Source organism: Trichosurus vulpecula, chromosome 2 (genome assembly GCF_011100635.1).
Source record: "Trichosurus vulpecula isolate mTriVul1 chromosome 2, mTriVul1.pri, whole genome shotgun sequence".
Classification (NCBI taxonomy): domain Eukaryota; kingdom Metazoa; phylum Chordata; class Mammalia; order Diprotodontia; family Phalangeridae; genus Trichosurus; species Trichosurus vulpecula.
This window is the reverse complement of record NC_050574.1, coordinates 298,032,490-298,051,731: the sequence shown is the minus strand read 5'-3', so window position 1 is coordinate 298,051,731 and position 19,242 is coordinate 298,032,490. Positions and strand designations below refer to the sequence as shown.

The following is a 19,242-nucleotide window of genomic DNA, read 5'->3' as shown; positions in this document are numbered from 1 at the left end:
TCCATTTTTCACAAGCCCTCTTAGGTAAGACTCATTTCTGAAGTTTGATGTGCTTTGTTGCCTCACAACATTTTAATTTTTGATTATGGCATTACTGAGCTATTCAGAATGCTTATTATTCTCCAGAAATACAATTTTGAGATCCACAGTTTCACTCAAATTTTAGGAAGTTGTAATGTTTACTTCTAAACATCTTAGAAAACAGTTTAAAAAAATGAAAATCAAGCCTCGTTACTCTCCCCTCATCTATTGTGACTCCTGCACAGAAAAGAAATGTAATTGACACATAGAATTCAAGGAAGTGCTCATTTGAAATATGGTATTTAATTACAGGTCAGTATAACTTAGATCAATGACTCAGCCAGGCATATATCACACTTGGAGATAAAGACAGGTCAAAGTGAATTAGTGAAAGAAAATTTGAATTAGAAAAAAATATTATTGGAGTTTTTTTAATGTTCATATATATATATATATATATATATATATATATATATAAAACTTGAATCAGTCTAAACAAGTGATATTAAGATGAAGGTTCTTAAGAAACTTGCTTTAATAAACAGATGAAAATTCTATTAATTAGCATATCAACTCTGTATAACTAGATTTGGTGGAGAAAATATTTCCCTCTTAAATAGTTGGAACATTATTCCTTACCTTCTTACATATACTAAGCATTTGCCCAGAAGTCCGTTTGACCATCAACAGTTCCTAGCCACTTTATAAATAATCACAAAACCTAAAATAACAGAGTTGATATTAATGAAGTTTTAGTAGAATTCCAAACGAAGTGATTCTTTAGTCTTGTGTGCTGTGGAGCCATTTTATATATTACTTGTGCAGCCAATGTAATCCAAGGATCTTGCTACCTGGGGCATTGTGACCTTTTCATGTACTTCTCCTGAGCATCTCTGACAAAATTTCACTAAGGAGATGGGCTGAGAGCCATATCCACATCTATTTATTTTCACTGACAAGGGAAAGAATAATCAAATTCAACAAGCTCCTTGCAACTCTCTCCCATCACTCTAATGGATCCGGCAGAGTGAGAGACCAGTAAATCATCACTTCGTTCATGAAACGAAATGGACCAAAAGGACAAGGCTTTCTACTGAATTACCAATTCAAGAATTTCACCCCCTACCCATTAGACCTGAGAATAATACCCATTGCCTCGAAACAAAGAAGAGTTATTCAATCAGAACTATAAGTTTGAAAGATGAGGAAAGATAGCAGCCCCCTAGTTCTTCTTACTAGGGTTACTTGGAGAATCTTCTTCCTTTGAGTATTCTGGATTTAATTGCAGCTTTACTACTCCCCAGTCATGTGATTCCAACTTCAATCTCCTTATATTTTCAAGAGGAATAATAAACCCTAACATGGTTACCTTTCTGTTTTTGTAAGGACTAAATGAAATAAAGGATGCAAGTATGCATGAAAAGTCTTTACAGCACTTCACAAAAATAAGAATATATTATTATTATTAACAACAAGAACATTATTATTATATAGATTCACCTTTTTCATGGAGTGCCTATTCTCATTTACTTCCATCACAGAATTTGTCTCCAGATGGACTCTTGGCTCACTTTCTCTCATTGACTGGTTTTCTCTGAGTGCCAAGATTTTTAAAATATCCATTGGCTTAAACTGATCTTAGAATAATATATTCTGTTGCCCTTCATGGAAAATATGCCCCAAATATAGATATCTACTTAAGGAACCATTGACATTACAAAAGCATATTGCTTGTTTGCCAACTTTAATTTCGTCATGTCATGCTCATTACTATGTGTCAAAACAATGGAGGCAGCATGGAATAATAGGGGCAAAAAGCATTGACTTTAGGGTCCAACAAGAAGGATTCAAAGGCTTTTTATGCCATTTGCTACTTGTGTGACCTCAGCTAAATCACTTTATTCTTCCTGGATCTCTGTTGATGAGGACATCTTTCAACTGAGCAATTTACAGGTCTAAAATTATATTAAGGCACCAATGAACACTCAAATATTGCTTGTGTCAAAGAATGTCATTATACCACAGCACCCTTACCCTCTCAAAACCACTCTCTATGAACAAGAAATAGAGATTTTCTCTTTAGCCCATAAAGTATGGTGCATTGGAAAAGAGAGCTTGCTATGGAATCAGAAGATGTGAGGTTCAAATTTTTCCTATAATATTTACTACCTGTTTGTTCTTAGGCAAGTCACTTAATCTTTTCAGGTCTCTGATTCTTATCTTTAAAATGATGAGGTTGCACTAAATATTTTCTCATGTCCCTTGTAACTCTAGATCTATGATTCCAGGATCAAAAGAGATACTTTTTTATACTGATATTATCAAGTAATGAAAATCAGAGGATAATTTAGCTACTTATAAAACTAAAGTATTCAACTCTATTATGTGCTACAAGGGAATTCACCCAAATAGTGCTAGCTGGGAATCGTTGGTTGGTTGGCTGGCTGTCATTCTACATGTTCAAAGTGGACTAAAATGACATCCTTATGTTGGGGTCAAGGTACAGTGTGTATGACTGTGGCTGATCAAACCAATAGGAGCTTGCAAGACTCTACTACATGTCAGACACAATAGTCCATATGAATATTTGGAGTGGAGAGGTCTCTAAATTTAAAAAAAATCATATTTCTTTTGAATTACTCTAATTTTGCTTTGCTCACAGAGAATAGTGCCTTCTTTGATGTGGGCATACCATGCAGTATGATCCTGTGACAGTGTTTACCATATCTCACTGTCAATCCCAAAGTTCTTCGGAAAGATCTTGAGAATGTCCTTATTCTGACCTCATTGTGAGTGCTTACCTTGTGTGAGCTCTCTGTAAAATTGTCTTTTAGGCAAATGTATGTTTGGTAATCAAACAATGTGGACAGCCAATAGAAGCCAAGCTCTCTGAAGCAGAGTTTGAATGCTTTGGAGTTCAGCTCAAGAGAAAACCTCAGTGCCCAGTACCTATCTTTCCAGGTGATCTTCATATCTTCCTAGGCAATTTAAATGGAAGCAATTCATTTTCCTGTCACGGCACTGGTGTACTGTCTAGGTTTCATAGGCATGCAGCAATGTGTTCAGGATCTGTAGACCTTCAGTTTGGTGAGCAGCTTAATATCTCTTCTCCCCCATACACTCCTTCAGAGCCTCCCAAACACACTCTTTCAATGCATGCATCAATCTCATCAACTGTGTTTACACTCTTGGAAATCATACTACCAAAGTAAGTGAACTTATCCACAGCATTAAAATTTCTCCATCTGCTGTAACTGATGGCTCCATGTATGGATAATGCAGTTCTAGCTGGTGGAGAACCTTTCTTTCTTTGGTGCTAATTGTCAGCCCAAAATTAGCACAAGCATCAGAGAATCAATCCATATTCTACTGAGTCTCATCCTCAGACATGGCACTGAGTGCACAATCATCTGTGAATAAAAAGTTGTGTACCAGCTCTTCCTCCACTTTAGTCTTCAGTTGCAGCCATTTCTTTCAAAAAATATTTTTAATTCATGGAATAAAATTATGATTGCATATGAAACTGAAAATCTATTATGTGCAGTCTTTTCAAATTAAATAATGAATCATCTGTGTAGTAGCTGACCTTAATGCTGTTTTTGGTCTTCTTGAAGGCATCTGACAGTATTGCAAAAACATCAAGCTAAAATCATGAGAACAAGTACACAGTCCCACTTCACTGGTGACTGGGAAAGAGTGAGAGTATCATCCATTATCCAGAACCTGCACAAACATGCTGTCATGGAACTGCCATACAATACTGATGAACTTCTGGCAACCAAATTTTGCCGTGATCTTTCATAACTCCTAATGAGTGACAGTATCAAAGGCCTTGGTCAGGTTGACAAATATTGTGTACAGACCTCTTTTCTGCTCCTGGCATTTCTTTTGGAGTTTTCAGGCAGCAAGTGCCATCACAACCATTCCCTTGCCTTTTCAAAGACACATTGGCTCTCAGGTAGATGACTATCTTCAAGTTGAAAGATCAACAGGTTAGGAATGACTCTGTCAAGAATCTTGCCAGCAGGGGTGGAGCCAAGATGGTGGCTGGAAAGCAAGGACTTGCCTAAAGCTCTTGCCCAGGACTCTCCAAACACCTATAGAAATGGCTCTGAACAAGTTCTAGAACTGCAGAACCCACAAAATAGCATAGGGAAGCAGGGCTCCAGCCCAGGACAGCCTGGATGGTCACTGGGTAAGGTCTATTGCATGGAGCTGGGAGGGGAGGAGAGCCCAGCATGGGATGCACCCAGAGCAACCAGACCAGGAGCTGGGCAGAACAGGCCTTAGTACCCTGAATTAGTGAGCTGTGGCAGGTACCAGACTTAACCCAAAAACACCAAAGACAACAGAGAAGGTTAGTGGGAAAAAACTGCAGGGACAGAATGAAAGGAGTTCATGGTTGGCCAATGCCCCAGGGACAGTAGAGGTGGTGCAGCTCTGAGGAACTACAGCTGCAGTTGCTTCTGGACCCAGGCCAACCTGGTGGGAGGAATTAAGCAATGGATCAGAGTGGGAGTGCAGAGCCTGCTTAGATTTGAATTGTGATCTGGGTTGTCGGTTCTTGGGGGAGGAGGAGAGCTGGTATGGCAGAGCTAGCTGTGTAGAAATAGCTCTGAAAACAACAGGGCAGTCCCTCAAGCTTGGAACAAAGTACTCTCTACTCAATAAGCAGTCATACCCCGATGAAAAACTTAAGGGTCAAGTAGTTGGCTGGGAACATGGCCAGGCAGCGAAGACGCACCCAGATTCAGTCACAGACTTTGGAATCTTTCTTTGGTAACAAAGAAGACCAAAACATACAGCCAGAAGAAGTCAACAAAGTCAATGAGCCTACATCAAAAGCCTCCAACAAAATCATGAACTGATCTCAGGCCATGGAAGAGATCAAAAAGGATTTGGAAAAGCAAGTTAGAGAAGTAGAGGAAAAATTGGGAAGAGAAATGAGAAGGATGGGAGAAAACCATGAAAAACAAGTCAATGACTTGCTAAAGGAGACCCAAAAAAATACTGAAGAAAACAACACTTTAAAAAGTAGACTAACTCAAATGGCAAAAGAGTTCCAAAAAGCCAAGAAGGAGAAAAATGCCTTGAAAGGCAGAATTAGCCAAATGGAATAGGAGGTCCAAAAGACCACTGAAGAAAATACTACCTTAAAAAATTAGACTGGAGCAAGTGAAACCTAGTGACTTTATGAGAAATTAAGATATTATAAAACAGGAACAAAGGACTGAAAAAATGGAAGACAATGTGAAATATCTCATTGGAAAAACCACTGACCTGGAGAATAGATCCAGGAGAGATAATTTAAAAATTATTGGACTACTTGAAAGCCATGATCAACAAAAGAGCCTAGATATCATCTTTCAAGAAATTATCAAGAAGAATTGCCCTGATATTCTAGAGCCAGAGGGTAAAATAGAAATTGAAAGAATCCACCAATTGCCTCCTGAAAAAGATCCCAAAAAGAAAACTCCTAGCAATATTGTCACCAAATTCCAGATCTACCAGATCAAGGAGAAAACACTGCAAGAAGCTAGAAAGAAAAAAAATTTGAGTATTGTGGAAACATACTCATAATAATACAAGATCTAAAGTTTCTACATTAAGGGATTGAAGGACTTGGATTATGATATTCCAGAGGTCAATGGAGCTAGGATTAAAAGCAAGAATCATCTACTCAGCAAAACTGAGTATCATGCTCCAAGTCAAAATATGGATTTTCAATAAAATAGAGGATTTTCAAGCTTTCTCAGTGAAAAGACCAGAGCTGAATCTAAAATTTGACTTTCAAACACAAGAATCAAGAGAAGAATGAATAGGTAAACAAAAAAGAGAATTCATAAGGGACTTACTAAAGTTGAACTGTTTTGTTTACATTCCTACATGGAAAGATGATGTGTATAATTCATGAGAGACTTCAGCATTGAGGTAGCTGAAGGGAATATACATGCATACATACATACACACACACATGTACATATATATATATATATATATATATATATATATATATATATATATATATATATATGGAGAGAGAGGGGGGGAGGGTACAGGGTGAACTGAATATGAAGGGATAATATCTAAAAAAAAAATCAAATTAAGGGATGAGAGAGGAATATATTGAGAGAGAGGGCAAGGGAGAGATAGAATGGGGTAAATTATCTCATATGAAAGTGGTAAGAAAAAGCAGTTCTGTAGGAAGGGAAGAGGGGGCAGGTGAGGGGGAATGAGCGAATCTTGCTCTCATCAGATTTGACCTGAGGAGGAAATAACATACACACTCAATTGGGTATCTTACCCCATAGGAAAGGAGTAAGGAGATAAAAAAGGGGGGGACGATAGAAGGGAATGCAGATAGGGAGAGGAGGTAATGAAAAACAAACACTTTCAAAAAGGGACAGGGTCAAGGGAGAAAATTCAACAAAGCTGAATAGGTTAGGAAGGAGCAAAATATAGTTAGTCTTTCACAACATGAGTATTGAGGAAGGGTTTTACATAATGATACACATGTGGCCTATGTTGAATTTCTTGCCTTCTTAGGGAGGGTTGGTGGGGATGGAAGAGGGGAGAGAATTTTGAACTCAAAGTTTCAACAACAGATGTTCAAAAAAAAGTTTTTGTATGCAACTGGGAAATAAGATATACAGGCAATGGGTCATAGAAATCCATCTTGCCATACAAGAAAGTAAGGAAAAAGGGGATGGGGGTGAGTGGGGTGACAGAAGGGAGTGCTGACTGAGGAAAAGGGCAATCAGAATATATGCCATCTTGGAGTGGGGGGGAGGGTAGAAATGGGGAGAAAATTTGTAATTTAAACTCTTGTGAAAATCAATGCTGAAAACTAAAAATATTAAATAAATAATAAAAGCAAAAAAAAAATTAACAGCATCATAAAAAATGAATCTTGCCAGGTATAACTAAGAGAGAGATATTCTTGTGATTGTCATAGGACAACCTTTCGCCTTTTCCTTTACAGAGATGAACAATGGAGGTATTCTTGAACTCCCAGGGGACAACTTCCTTTTGTCACATAACCCATTACAAAACAAAAAAAATATGACATCTTGGAGTACAAATATTACAAAGGTACTAAGCTAAATATTGCTCGGTGGAAGGAATTAAGATATCTATGAAAAAATTGTGCCTTGGGATAAATAATCAAAATCCAGGTATTGCAGAAAGGCTCGAAACTTCAGGACAGCCTTATTAAACACAGCCTATTATAATTTCTAAAAACAAACAAACAAACAAAAATTTCATTGTGTCAAGTGGGGATGTTGGTGATTGTGGTAGAGAGATTTCATAATGGTTAACTAAGTAGCTGTTTATATATGTAGAATGATGATTTCTGATTCAAACATTTGAGGATATTGGAAAAATATTAATGAAACTTGAAAACAGATGAAAAATTCAAATGGATAATACATCTCAAGTTGCTGATTTGATGATCACAAAGTATATAGTGAGTTATATGTTTCATCAAAAATATTTATTATTATTTTATTATTTATGTCACCTACATTCCTAATTGGAATCCTCCCCTTCCAACTCCATCTAAGGGATCTATCCCTTAGAATAAGGGATAAAAAGAGTAATTTTAAAAAGAGCAAAATTAAGGTATCTTTTTATATCCCTTCTTTGGAACCAAGATAGGTCATTAAAATTTTGTGGCATTTAGTTTCTAATGTTTTGTTTTGTTTTTTCATTTATGTTGTTAACAAAGCCAGGAAAATAGCAATTATGAATGACTAGAGCAGCCATGTATTTCTGGCTGTGGATAGGTTGGGGCCTGAATTATTTTGTCCACCTATTTGTTATGGCAAGAATTCCTTTGCTCTTAAAAAATGAGTACAAATGGATGTAGTAAAAACAACAATGTATCTTTGCTTAGCAGAAATTAATTTACAAATTGAATAAATACCTTAAAGAAAACTTCTTGGACAGTGTTCCAAACCAATAAATAATTTATTAAGTATCCATTAAGTGTACCAATAGTATAGTAAGGATTAAGAGAAATGCAGAGTCACCAATTTTATCATTAAAAATATTTTTACTTCATTTTTAAAGAGTAGTCAAGACATGTAACTTCATTTCTCACTGCCTTTGCCTAGTTGTTGGATAATTTCTGCTAATATCTAAATGGTAAAATTAATACCATATGAAAAATCAAGATATAGCATCTATGCAGTCAAAATTTCACCATTTGAAAAATTATCTTATGATAACCTCAGGGTGCACACGTTTTCTAAGTGGAAAAATTGTATTTTTTATATCCTTTGCTTTCTAGGAACTTATATTTTCAAGATTAGTTTTAGTTTTGAAAAGTGACTATACAGTTGAGAAGAACATACTAGAATCTCAAATAATACACTCTTGAGGACTAGAAAAAATTCAATTTCTTTCATTAATTTGGTAATTCTCTTTACAAAGATTTATTTATTTATTTTAAACTGATATCTCCTTGACTAGTACAAGATTTCATAAAATATAAGAATTTTTATAATTTGTTAAAACAAAATCTTATTTTTGAGATGTATTCAGTCCATATTTTACAAAATAAATTTTATGAGTTATTATCAATTTAATCCTCTGATTTTCTATGGGCTTTTGTAATGTTTTAAGCCTGCTGATAGAGCTTTGGAATACGAGTTTGGCCCCAGTCCTAAGGCTTCTAAAGAACCATAATGGACCTGATTCCATCCTAACCACCAACTCTAAATTAAGCTTTTGAGGATATGAATGAATTTCAAAAGACAAAGCTCTGATTGTAAGAATCACTTGAAAAAAATCAGTCTCACTAATAATTAAAGTGATATAAATTAAAACAGTTTTGAGTTACCAATTCACACCTATGATATTGGCAAACATATTTTAAAGCAATGAAAGACTGTGATTGAGAAGTTATAGAAAAAACAGACATTTATTGTTAGTGGAATTGCAAACACATAGGATTTATTTTTGAAGAGCAAATTGGAAAACTAAGTTACAGAGATAATTATACCCTTTGGCTCAATAATTTCATAACTAGGAATATATCTTAGAAGTGTTATTAAAAATAATATTAAAAGGAGCTATCCTTTAAATATTTTCACCACAGCATAATTTTTATTTACAAAAGCAGTACAGAACAAAATCCTATAAGTAACTTAAATGTTTGGCATTTGAAAAGGGTGAAATAAATGGTAATAACATTTATGTGATGGAATAACATAATGAAATTAAAACCAATGTAGAGAATATAAAGAAATCTGGAAAGGTGAAAAGCAAAAAGATGAAAAGCAAAAACAAACAAAAAGGAGTCTGTTGGAATGCAGAGCCTGCAGCCACAGGAGCAGCTAGCCTGGAGGCCTCCAACTCACAGTCTAAAGGTTTGAAACTTGCATTCTTGAACTTCTGGGAACAATGATGTGCAAGTAAAATGGCTTTTACCCCTTCTTTGAATAAACCCAGAGAATAAAACCTCAAGAGAAACAGAGGAGCCAGAAGGGGGGCTTAAGTAGCAAGAGAAGTGGGGGTGAGAACCCTTCTGTGGTGGCAGAAGGAGACTAGGGCAGGAAAAGAGGTGTCCAAGCAGCGCTCACCTCAGCAGAACAAGGAAAGTAACTGAGCCCCAGGGGGTAGAACTAACTAACGTCAATGACAGGACCCCAGATTTAGCTTTACACAGTCAGGGGAAGTGGCAGACACCAACACAGACACAAGCTGAGACCACCCATGCTGTAGAACAGTCCTGGGGAAGAAGAGACTCCAAGCAGCCAGACCACCCCTCCCACACACCTCAAGAAACCAAAGGCCATAGCACATAAAGCTAGAATCCAAAAAAAGAAACTTAGGACGGAGCACCCTGAGCCCCAAAAGCAGAGATCCACTTCAAAAACCAGGAGGAAAAAAACACCATGAAAAAGAATAGCAAGAAGACTTCAAAGATGATTGATTCATTTTATGGAGACAGGGAAAATCAAAATACCAATTCAGAAGAGTACAGCATGGACACTATACCCAAATGTGAAACCTCAAAAGGGAAAGTGAACTGGTCTCCAGACCAGAAAAGCATTCCTGGAAGAATTCAAGGAGCACTTTAAAAACCAAATTAGGGAGGTAAAAGGAAAAATAGAAAAAAAATTCAATGAGGAAAACAAATCATTAAATGGTAAAATCAGGGAATTAGTTAAGGAAAATGAGAATATAATTGGAGATAATGTCTCATTGAAAAGTAAAATCAACCAAATGGAAAAGGAGATAGAGAAGATAAAGGAAGAAAACAAAACATTAAAAATTAGAATTGGGCAAGTAGAAGCTAATGACTCTCTGAGACATCAAGAATTAGTCAAACAAAACCTAAAAAATAAAAAAAAATAGAAGAAAACATGAAATATTTGTTTGGAAAAACAACCAACCTGGAAAATAGATCCAGGAGAAACAATCTAAGAATTATTGGTCTACCTGAAAGCCATGATAAAAAAAGAGCCTGGACAGTATCTTCCATGAAATCTTTAAGGAAAATTGCCCAGAATTCCTAGAACCAGAGGGTAAAATTGTCATCGAAAGAATCCATCGATCACCCCCTGAAAAAGATCCCAAATTGAAAACTCCAAGAAATATTCCAGTACTACCAGGTCAAGGAGAAAATCCTGCAAGAAGGTAGAAAGAAACAATTCAAATAACATAGAACTATAGTCAGGATTATGCAAGACCTTTCAGCTTCTACTATAAATGACAGGAGAAATGGGAATACAATATACCAAAAGGCAAAGGAGCTTGGACTAGAACCCAGGATCAACTACCCAGCAAAATTAAGAATAATTTTCCAGGCAAAGAGATAGATATTCAATGACCTTACTGATGAAAAGACCAGATATCAATGGAAAATTTGATCTCCAAATGCAAAACTCAAGAGGGATCTAAAAAGGCAAATGGGGGGAAAACCCCTAGTTAATCAATAAGGCTAATTAATTATGTCCTTATATAGGATTATTTTGTGTGTATATATATATATATATATATATATATATATATATACACACATATGTCAATCTTGAGAATAGTATACTCACTATGACAATTGAAAGGGATATTCATAGACTGTGGATATCAGTATAAAATAACCAATGTAATGATAAAAAAATAATTAAGAGATCTAAAGGGATGGTTCTGGGAGAAGAGGTAAGGAGGTGGTAGAAAATGGTAAATTACATCACATGAAGAGGCACAAAACATATTGTGGTAGAGGGAAATAAGGTAGGGAAAAGAGCAATATTTGAGCTTTACTCTCATTTGATTTGGTTCGAGAAGGGAATAACATATCCTGATAAGTATAGAAATCTAACTTGTCCTACAGGCAGTAGGAGGGGAAAGGGAAAAAAAAGGGAGAGGTGTGGTCATAAGGAAGGGAAGAGGTAGGAAGTGGAAAACGGTAAGATAAGGGAGGGGAATCAAGAGGGAGGGTAAACTGAGGAAGGTGGTGGTCAAAAGCAAAACTTTGTTGAGGAGTGGAGGGGGAAAGGGAGATATAAAAGCATAAACAGGGGGGAAATAGGATGGAGAAAAAGACAGATAGTATTCATAAATGTGAATATGAATGGGATGAACTCTTCCATGAAACAGAAGGGGATAGCAGAATGGATTAAAAACTATAATCCTACAATATGCTGTTTACAAGAAACACATTTGAAACAGGGGGATACACACAGGGTAAAGGTAAAAGGTAAAAGGCTGGAGTAGAATATATTGTGCTTCAGCTAAAGTAAAAAAGCAGGGGTAGCAATCCTAATCTCAGACAAAGCAATAGCAAAGATAGATCTAATTAAAAGAGATAAGAAAGGACACTACATCCTGCTAAAAGGCACCATAAACAATGAAGCAATATCATTGTTTAACATACATGCTCCAAGTGGTGTGGCACGCAAATTCTTAGAGGAGAAGTTAAGGGAGTTACAGGAAGAAATAGACAGCAAAACTACAATAATGGGAGACCTCAACCTCCCCCTCTCTGAACTTGATAAATCTACCCTCAAAGTAAACAAGAAAGAAGTTAAGGAGGTGAACAGAATTTTAGAGAAGGGAGATGTGATAGACCTCTGGAGAAAACTGAACGGGGATAAAAAGGAATATGCTTTTTTTTCTCAGCAGCACAAGGCACATACTCAAAAATTGACCATGTACTAGGGCATAAAAACCTCATAATCCAGTGCAGAAAGGCAGAATTAGTCAAAGCACACTTTTCAGACCATGATGCAATAAAAATATTTTGTGACAAAGAACCATGGAAAAATAAGCTAAAAATTAATTGGAAAATACATAATCTAATTCTAAAGAATGAGTGGGCCAAAGAACAAATCCGAGAAACAATTAATAACTTCAAGAGAATGACAATAATGAGACAACATACAAAAACTTATGGGATGCAGCAAAAGCAGTTCTTAGGGGAAGTTTTATATCACTAAATGCTTACATGAATAAACTAGAGAAAAAGCAGATCAATGCATTGGGCATACAACTAAAAAGATAGAAAAAGAAGAAATTGAAAATCCCCAATTAAGTACCAAATTAGAAATACTGAAAATCAAAGGAGAGATTAACAAAATTGAAATCAAGAAAACTGCTGAATTAATAAATAAAAGCAAGAGCTGGTTTTTTGAAAAAACAATAAAATTGATAAACCTTTGGTCAATATGATTAAAAAAAAGAAAGAAAAATATCGAATTACCAGTATCAAAAATGAAAAGTATGAAATCACTTCCAACAAAGAGGAAATTAAAACAATAATTAGGAATTATTTTGCCCAATTGTACGCCCAATAAATTTGGTAATCTTAGAGATATGGATGAATATCTACAAAAAATATAAATTGCCCAGCTTAACAGAAGAGGAAGTAAACTTCCTAAATAACCCCATCCCAGAAAAAGAAATTGAGCAAGCCACCAATGAAATCCCTAGGAAAAAGTCTCCAGGGTCAGATGATTTTACATGTGAATTCTATCAAACATTTAAAGAACAATTAATTCCTATACTTTGTAGACAATTTGGGAAAATAGTTGAAGAAGGAGTCCTACCAAATTGTTTTTATGACAAAATATGGTACTAATACCCAAACCAGGAAGAGTCAAAACAGAGAAAGAAAATTATAGACCAATTTCCCTAATGAATATTGATGCAAAAAATTAAATATTAGCAAAAAGATTGTAGCAATTTATAGTGAGAATAATACACTACAACCAGGTAGGATTTATTCCAGGAATGCAAGGCTGGTTCAATATTAGGAAAACTATCAGCATAATTGATCATATCAACAACAAAACTATTGAAACCATATGATCATCTCAATAGATGCAGAAAAAGCCTTTGACAAAATACAACACCCATTCCTATTAAAAACACTAGAAAGCATAGAAATAAATGGAGCCTTCCTTAAAATTATAAATAGCAACCTAAAACCATCAACAAGCATTTATTTGTAATGGGGATAAGCTAGATGCATTCCCAATAAGATCAGGGGTGAAAAAGGTTGTCCATTATCACCCCTAATATTCAATTTGGTACTAGATATGTTAGCTGTAGCAATAAGAGAAGAAAAAGAAATTGCAGGAATTAGAATAGGAAAAGAAGAAGCTAAATTATCACCTTTTGCAGATGATATGATGATTTACTTAGAGAATCCTAGAGAACCAAGTAAAAAACTACTTGAAATAATAAACAACTTTAACAAAGTTGCAGGATATAAAATAAACCCACATAAATCCTTGGCATTCATATTCATTGCTAACAAAGCCCAACAGCAAGAGATAGAAAGAGAAATTCCATTCAAAGTTATTGTAGACACTATAAAATATTTGGGAGTCTATCTGCCAAGACAAACCCAGGGCCTATATGGACATAATTATGAAACACTTTTCACACAAATAAAGTCAGATCTAAATAAATGTAAAAAAACATCAGTTGCTCATGGTTAGGCTGAGCTAATATAATAAAAATGACAATTTTACCTTAATTAATTTATCTATTCAGTGGCATACCAATCAAACTACCAAAAAATTATTTTACAGAGCTGGTTAAAATAATAACAAAATTTATCTGGAAGAACAAGAATATCTAGGGTATTATGTTAAATTGAAATATTTTTGTATAAACAAAACTAATACAACAAAGATTAGGAGGGAAGCAGAAAATTGGGAGAAAATTTTTACAACTAATGTCTCTGATAAAGGCCTCATCTCTAAAATACACAGGGAACTGAGCCAAATTTACAGGAATACAAGTCATTCCCCAATTGAGAAATGGTCAAAGGATATGAACAGACAGTTTTCAGAGGAAGAAATTAAAGATATCTATAGGCATATGAAAAAATTCTCAAAATTACTACTAATTAGAGAAATGCAAATCAAAACAACTCTTAGGTACCACATCTCTCCTGTCAGATTGGCTAAAACTACAAAACAGGAAAATGATAAATGCTAGAGAGGATGTGGGAAAATTGGAACATTTTTACATTGCTGGTGGAGTTGTGATCTGCTCCAGACATTCTGGAAAGCAATTGGTAACTATGCCCAAAGGGCTAGAAAATGTTCATACCCTTTGACCCAGCAATACCACTTCTAGGGTTATAGCCCAAAGAGATCACATAAGTGGGAAAAGGACCTATATGTACAAAATTGTTATAGTGACTCTTTTTGTAGTGGCAAAAAATTGAAATCAGGGGGATGCCCATCAATTGGGGAATGGCTGAACAGGTTGTGGTATGTGAAGGTAATGGATTACTATTGTGCTATAAGAAATGGGGAAAATACGGACTTCATAATAACCTGGAAAATCCTACACAAGATAATGCTGAGTGGACAGAGCAGAACGAGGAGAACATTATACAGAAACACAAATACATGGATTTGTCGTGACTAACCCTGATAGACTTCACTCTTCTCAGCAATATAAGGTGCAAGGACAACTCCAAAGGACTCATGATGGAGAGAGCTATCTACGTCCAGAGAAAGAACTATGGAATCTGAATGCAGTTTGAGGCATACTGTATGCTCTCTTTTTTTCCCTTTTTTCTCATTTTTTTTTGGTTTTGTTTCTTCTTTCTCCTGATTCATTCCATTGGTCATAGTTCTTCTTTACAACTTGACTATTGTGTAAATAAGTTCCATGTGAAGTTATATGTAGAAGATATATCAGATTCCATGTTGTTTTGGGAAGGGAGAGGGGGAGGGGAGGTAGAAAGTTTGGAACTCATAATTATGTGAAACAGCATTGTAAACTAAAAATAAAAAAATCTTGATTATAAAAAAGCAAATGAAAAATCCAACAAAAAGAACTAGAGGAACAATGCACATAATAATTAGTATAATTATAAAGAAGGAAAGTGAGTGGGAATAAATGGACAAAGAACTCCTAATGGAAACAAAGGGAATGGCTAATTTTTGTTATCATTTTATAAGTAGAAATTAGAGAATTTATATATATATAGGGAAAGGCAAGTTAACTGATTGCATTGATGCTCAATAATAAATCTGTAATACTACATCATTTTAAAATGAAAATCTAACAAATAATTTGTGGATTCCCTGTGCATCCATATCAGTATCTTTAGATAACTCCCAATTTTCCTTTTGATTTGAATGGTTTCTCTTTGTACCCTTAAAATTTCATTTTCAAGAATTTTACATCCGTCCCATCTAGACTGATTACTATAGGAGAATTTAGTCTGTGGAATTCTATTTATTCTTTTTTCTTAACCTCCTCAAATCTTGTCTCTGAGCAACTGACATGCATAGTAAAAGTTATAAAGATTTTATATGTTTTATAACTATGCCCATATAGTTCCTTCTTTGTCTTGGCAGGAAAACTCCCAAATATTTTATTTTGTCTATGGTCATTTTAAGTGAAATATCTTTTGTTATATCTTGCAAGGCTTTTTGGTGATATATAGAAATGCTCGTGATTTATGTGGGTTTATTTTATATCCTGCAACTTTGCTAAAACTACTATTTCAACTAATCTTTTTATTTGAACCTCTAGGATTTTCCAAGTATGTCACCATATCATCTACAAAAGAGATAGTTTTATTTCCTCATTGCCCATTCTAGTTCCTTCAATTTCTTTTTCTTCTCTTATTGCTAGCATTTGTAGTACAATATTGAATAACTTTGGTAATAATGGACATCATTGTTTCACTAGATCTTATTGGGGAAATTTCAAGCCTATCTTGGTACAGATAATTCTTGTTGATGGTTTTAGGTATATGCCTCTTATTTTAAAGAAAAATCCACTTATGCTTTCAAGTGTTTTTAATAGGAATGTGTTCTATGTTGTTTAGAAGTTTTTCTGCATCTGAGATAACCATATGATTTTTGTTGGTTGTGTTATTGATATATTCAGTTGTGTTAATGGTTTTCCTTATATCAAACCAGCCCTGCATTCCTGGTATAAATCCCAAGGGTATTGAATTTCAAACAGACCATTTCGTATTTTTTCTTGGAGCTAATAGAGAACCATTGGAGTCTATTGAGTAGAGGTTTTATATGGTTGGACTTCTTTTTAAAAATCACATTAGTGGCTGAATAGAGGATAGATTGGAATACAAGTGGGCAGAGACTTTAGGCAGACATACCTACCAACAGGCTATTGCATAAGTCCCGGTGAGATATATCAGATCACATGCTGTCTTGGAGGGGGGGAGTGTGAGGAGAAGGGGAGAAGGAAATTTGGAGTTCAAAAACTTGTGGAACTGAGTGTTGTAAACTAAAAAGAATTAATTAACTTAAAAAAAAGTCCAGGTGAGAAGTATTGGCAGTGTCAGTTTTATACATTACTTTACTTCATGTATACTTGAGTCCAGCCCAACTGGCCTCTTGCTACTCTTCCTCACACATGACATTCCTTGTTCCCACACAGCTGTCCCCCTTGCCAGATTGTACTTCCTTTTCACCTCAGGTTCCTGGAACTCCAAGGTTTTTCAAAAGTCAGATCAAACATGACATCCTGTAAGAGGCCTTTTATCCCTCCATGTGTTGGTGCCTCTCCCCTATCTCAGAACAAAATATGGCATTTAAAGCATATATTCTAATTAATGACAAGTATGAAGACTCTAAATTAATCTGGACAGTTCTTCAGGAGTGAAATGAGCAGGAAAAGAATAGTATAAATCCTAATCACAGCTACATGAAAAAAAAAGTGATGAGAATGAATTGGCAGAAAGTCCTCAAAAAGATTAAGATAGTAGGAACAAAACCAAAATGGCTCCCAAATTCCCTAAAAATTAACTTTGAAGCAGAAGAATCAGCAAAAGGTGGGGTCAAACAATTTCCCAGCCCAAGGCAATCCAGAAGGTTGGCAGGAAAGGTCTCTCACCAGGGTGAGAATGAAGAGCAATCCAATGGAGGCCACATCCCAGCAAGCCAGGAGCAGGTTATGAAGGTGACTGAATTGGGGACAGAAGCTCCAGGACTTCCTAGCCCATAGATGGCAAGGAGAAAATATTGCAAGCAGTCAGAAGGAAACAACTCAAATATCATGGAGTTGCAGTCAGGGTAACACAAAGTAGCTTCTGTATTAAAGGATCAGAGGGCTTGAAATATAATATTCTGGAGGGCAAAGGAGATAGGATTACCACAGAGAATCACCTACCCAGCAAAACTGAGGAAAAATAGGATATTTAATGAAATATAGGACTTGCAAACATCCCTTATATGTGTACCAAAATAAGTCTGAATGGAAAATTTGATTTTCAAACTCAAAACTTGAGAGAAGCATAAAAAGGTAAACATAAAAGAGAAATCATGAGGGATTCAATGAGGTTAAACTATTTACATTCCTTCATGGGAAGATTATACTTGTAACTCTCTTTTTTTGAACAAAAGTATTTTTATTTTGACATCTGAACAAGTGTCGACTCCTCAGGACACAGCCTTTGGCATCTTTTCCTACTTATTCATCAGCTTGTTGCACTGTGCCTTTTTCAGAAACATAGATGCCATCCAAAAATTTTCTGATCTCCTTGTTTCTGACTGTGGTGACCTGTTGGATCAGGACAGCTGAGTTTGAAACAAGTTCAATATCATTTCCTTCAAGAATTAACTAATCTTTTTGGGCTTGAGAAACAGCACAAGCAACACCTAGTCTCATGCTCACTCTTCAGATATATTTTTCACCCAAGAAATTTCTGATTTGAACAAATGAGCCAATCTCTTGAATAACAACATTGATGGGGAAGTGAGCATACACAGACCTCATCTTGTAATGAAAACTCAGGGTAATGCTTTTGATCATGTTTTATACATGACTACAGATTGTGTGGGTGGTTGCAAGTTCTTTTCGATTTCCCCACCATTTGTCCACCCAGAATCTCTTTTTCTTCTTTCCAAGGAGATTGAGCTCGACATCGATATGGTTGAAATCCCTATGGGGGATTCCTCTGGTCCCCTTCACAATTACTTTTCGAACTTTAAGAGAGATGTCAACATTTTCTAGGATGTCGATGGTCTGGTTGCTTAGAATAGTCTTCATTCTGGTAGTGAATGGGCCAAAAAGCTACTTGTAACTCTTAAGAACTTTATCATTATTATGGGAGTTAGAAGGACAGAGATATGAGTTAACTATGATGGGATGATATCTTAAAAAATATCAAATTAAGTGGTGAGAAAGAGGGATGACTATGATGTGAGGATATATAAAAATAAAATTAATGGCTTAGAAATATGGATATACTGGGAGAAGAGAGAAGGGAAAGATACAATGAGATATATTATTTTACATAAAAGAGTCGTGAACTTTTACAATGGAGGGGAAAATGGGGTAGAGCAGATATTGCTTGAACCTTACTTTCATCAGAATTGTCTCAAAGAGAGAATAACACACATACTTAGTTGTGTATAGAAATCATGAGAAATCTTACCCTAAGAGGATGTAGAAGTGAGAAAGGATAAGAAAAGGGAGGTGCAAATAGAGTGAAGACCAGATAAGAAGATGCTATGGATAGAAGCAAAACACTTTTGAGTAGGGATAGGTTGCAAGGAGAGAGGAAGAATAAATAGGGCAAAATAAATTGGAGGAAAATACACAGTAATTGTAACTGTGAAAAAATGCAGCAAATTTCTCTGATAAAGGCCTCATTTCTTAAATACATAGAGAACTTAGTCAAATTTATAAGAATACAAGTCATTTCCCAAAGGATATGAATAGGCCATTTTCAGATGAAGAAATAGAAGCTACCTAAGTCATATT

General features: G+C 35.4%; 1 pseudogene; it reads right to left on the bottom strand.

Annotated features, from left to right (window-relative positions):
- Window positions 1-17,946: 17,946 nt before the first annotated feature.
- LOC118839312 lies at window positions 17,947-18,525 on the bottom strand (annotated as a pseudogene).
- Window positions 18,526-19,242: the final 717 nt, after the last annotated feature.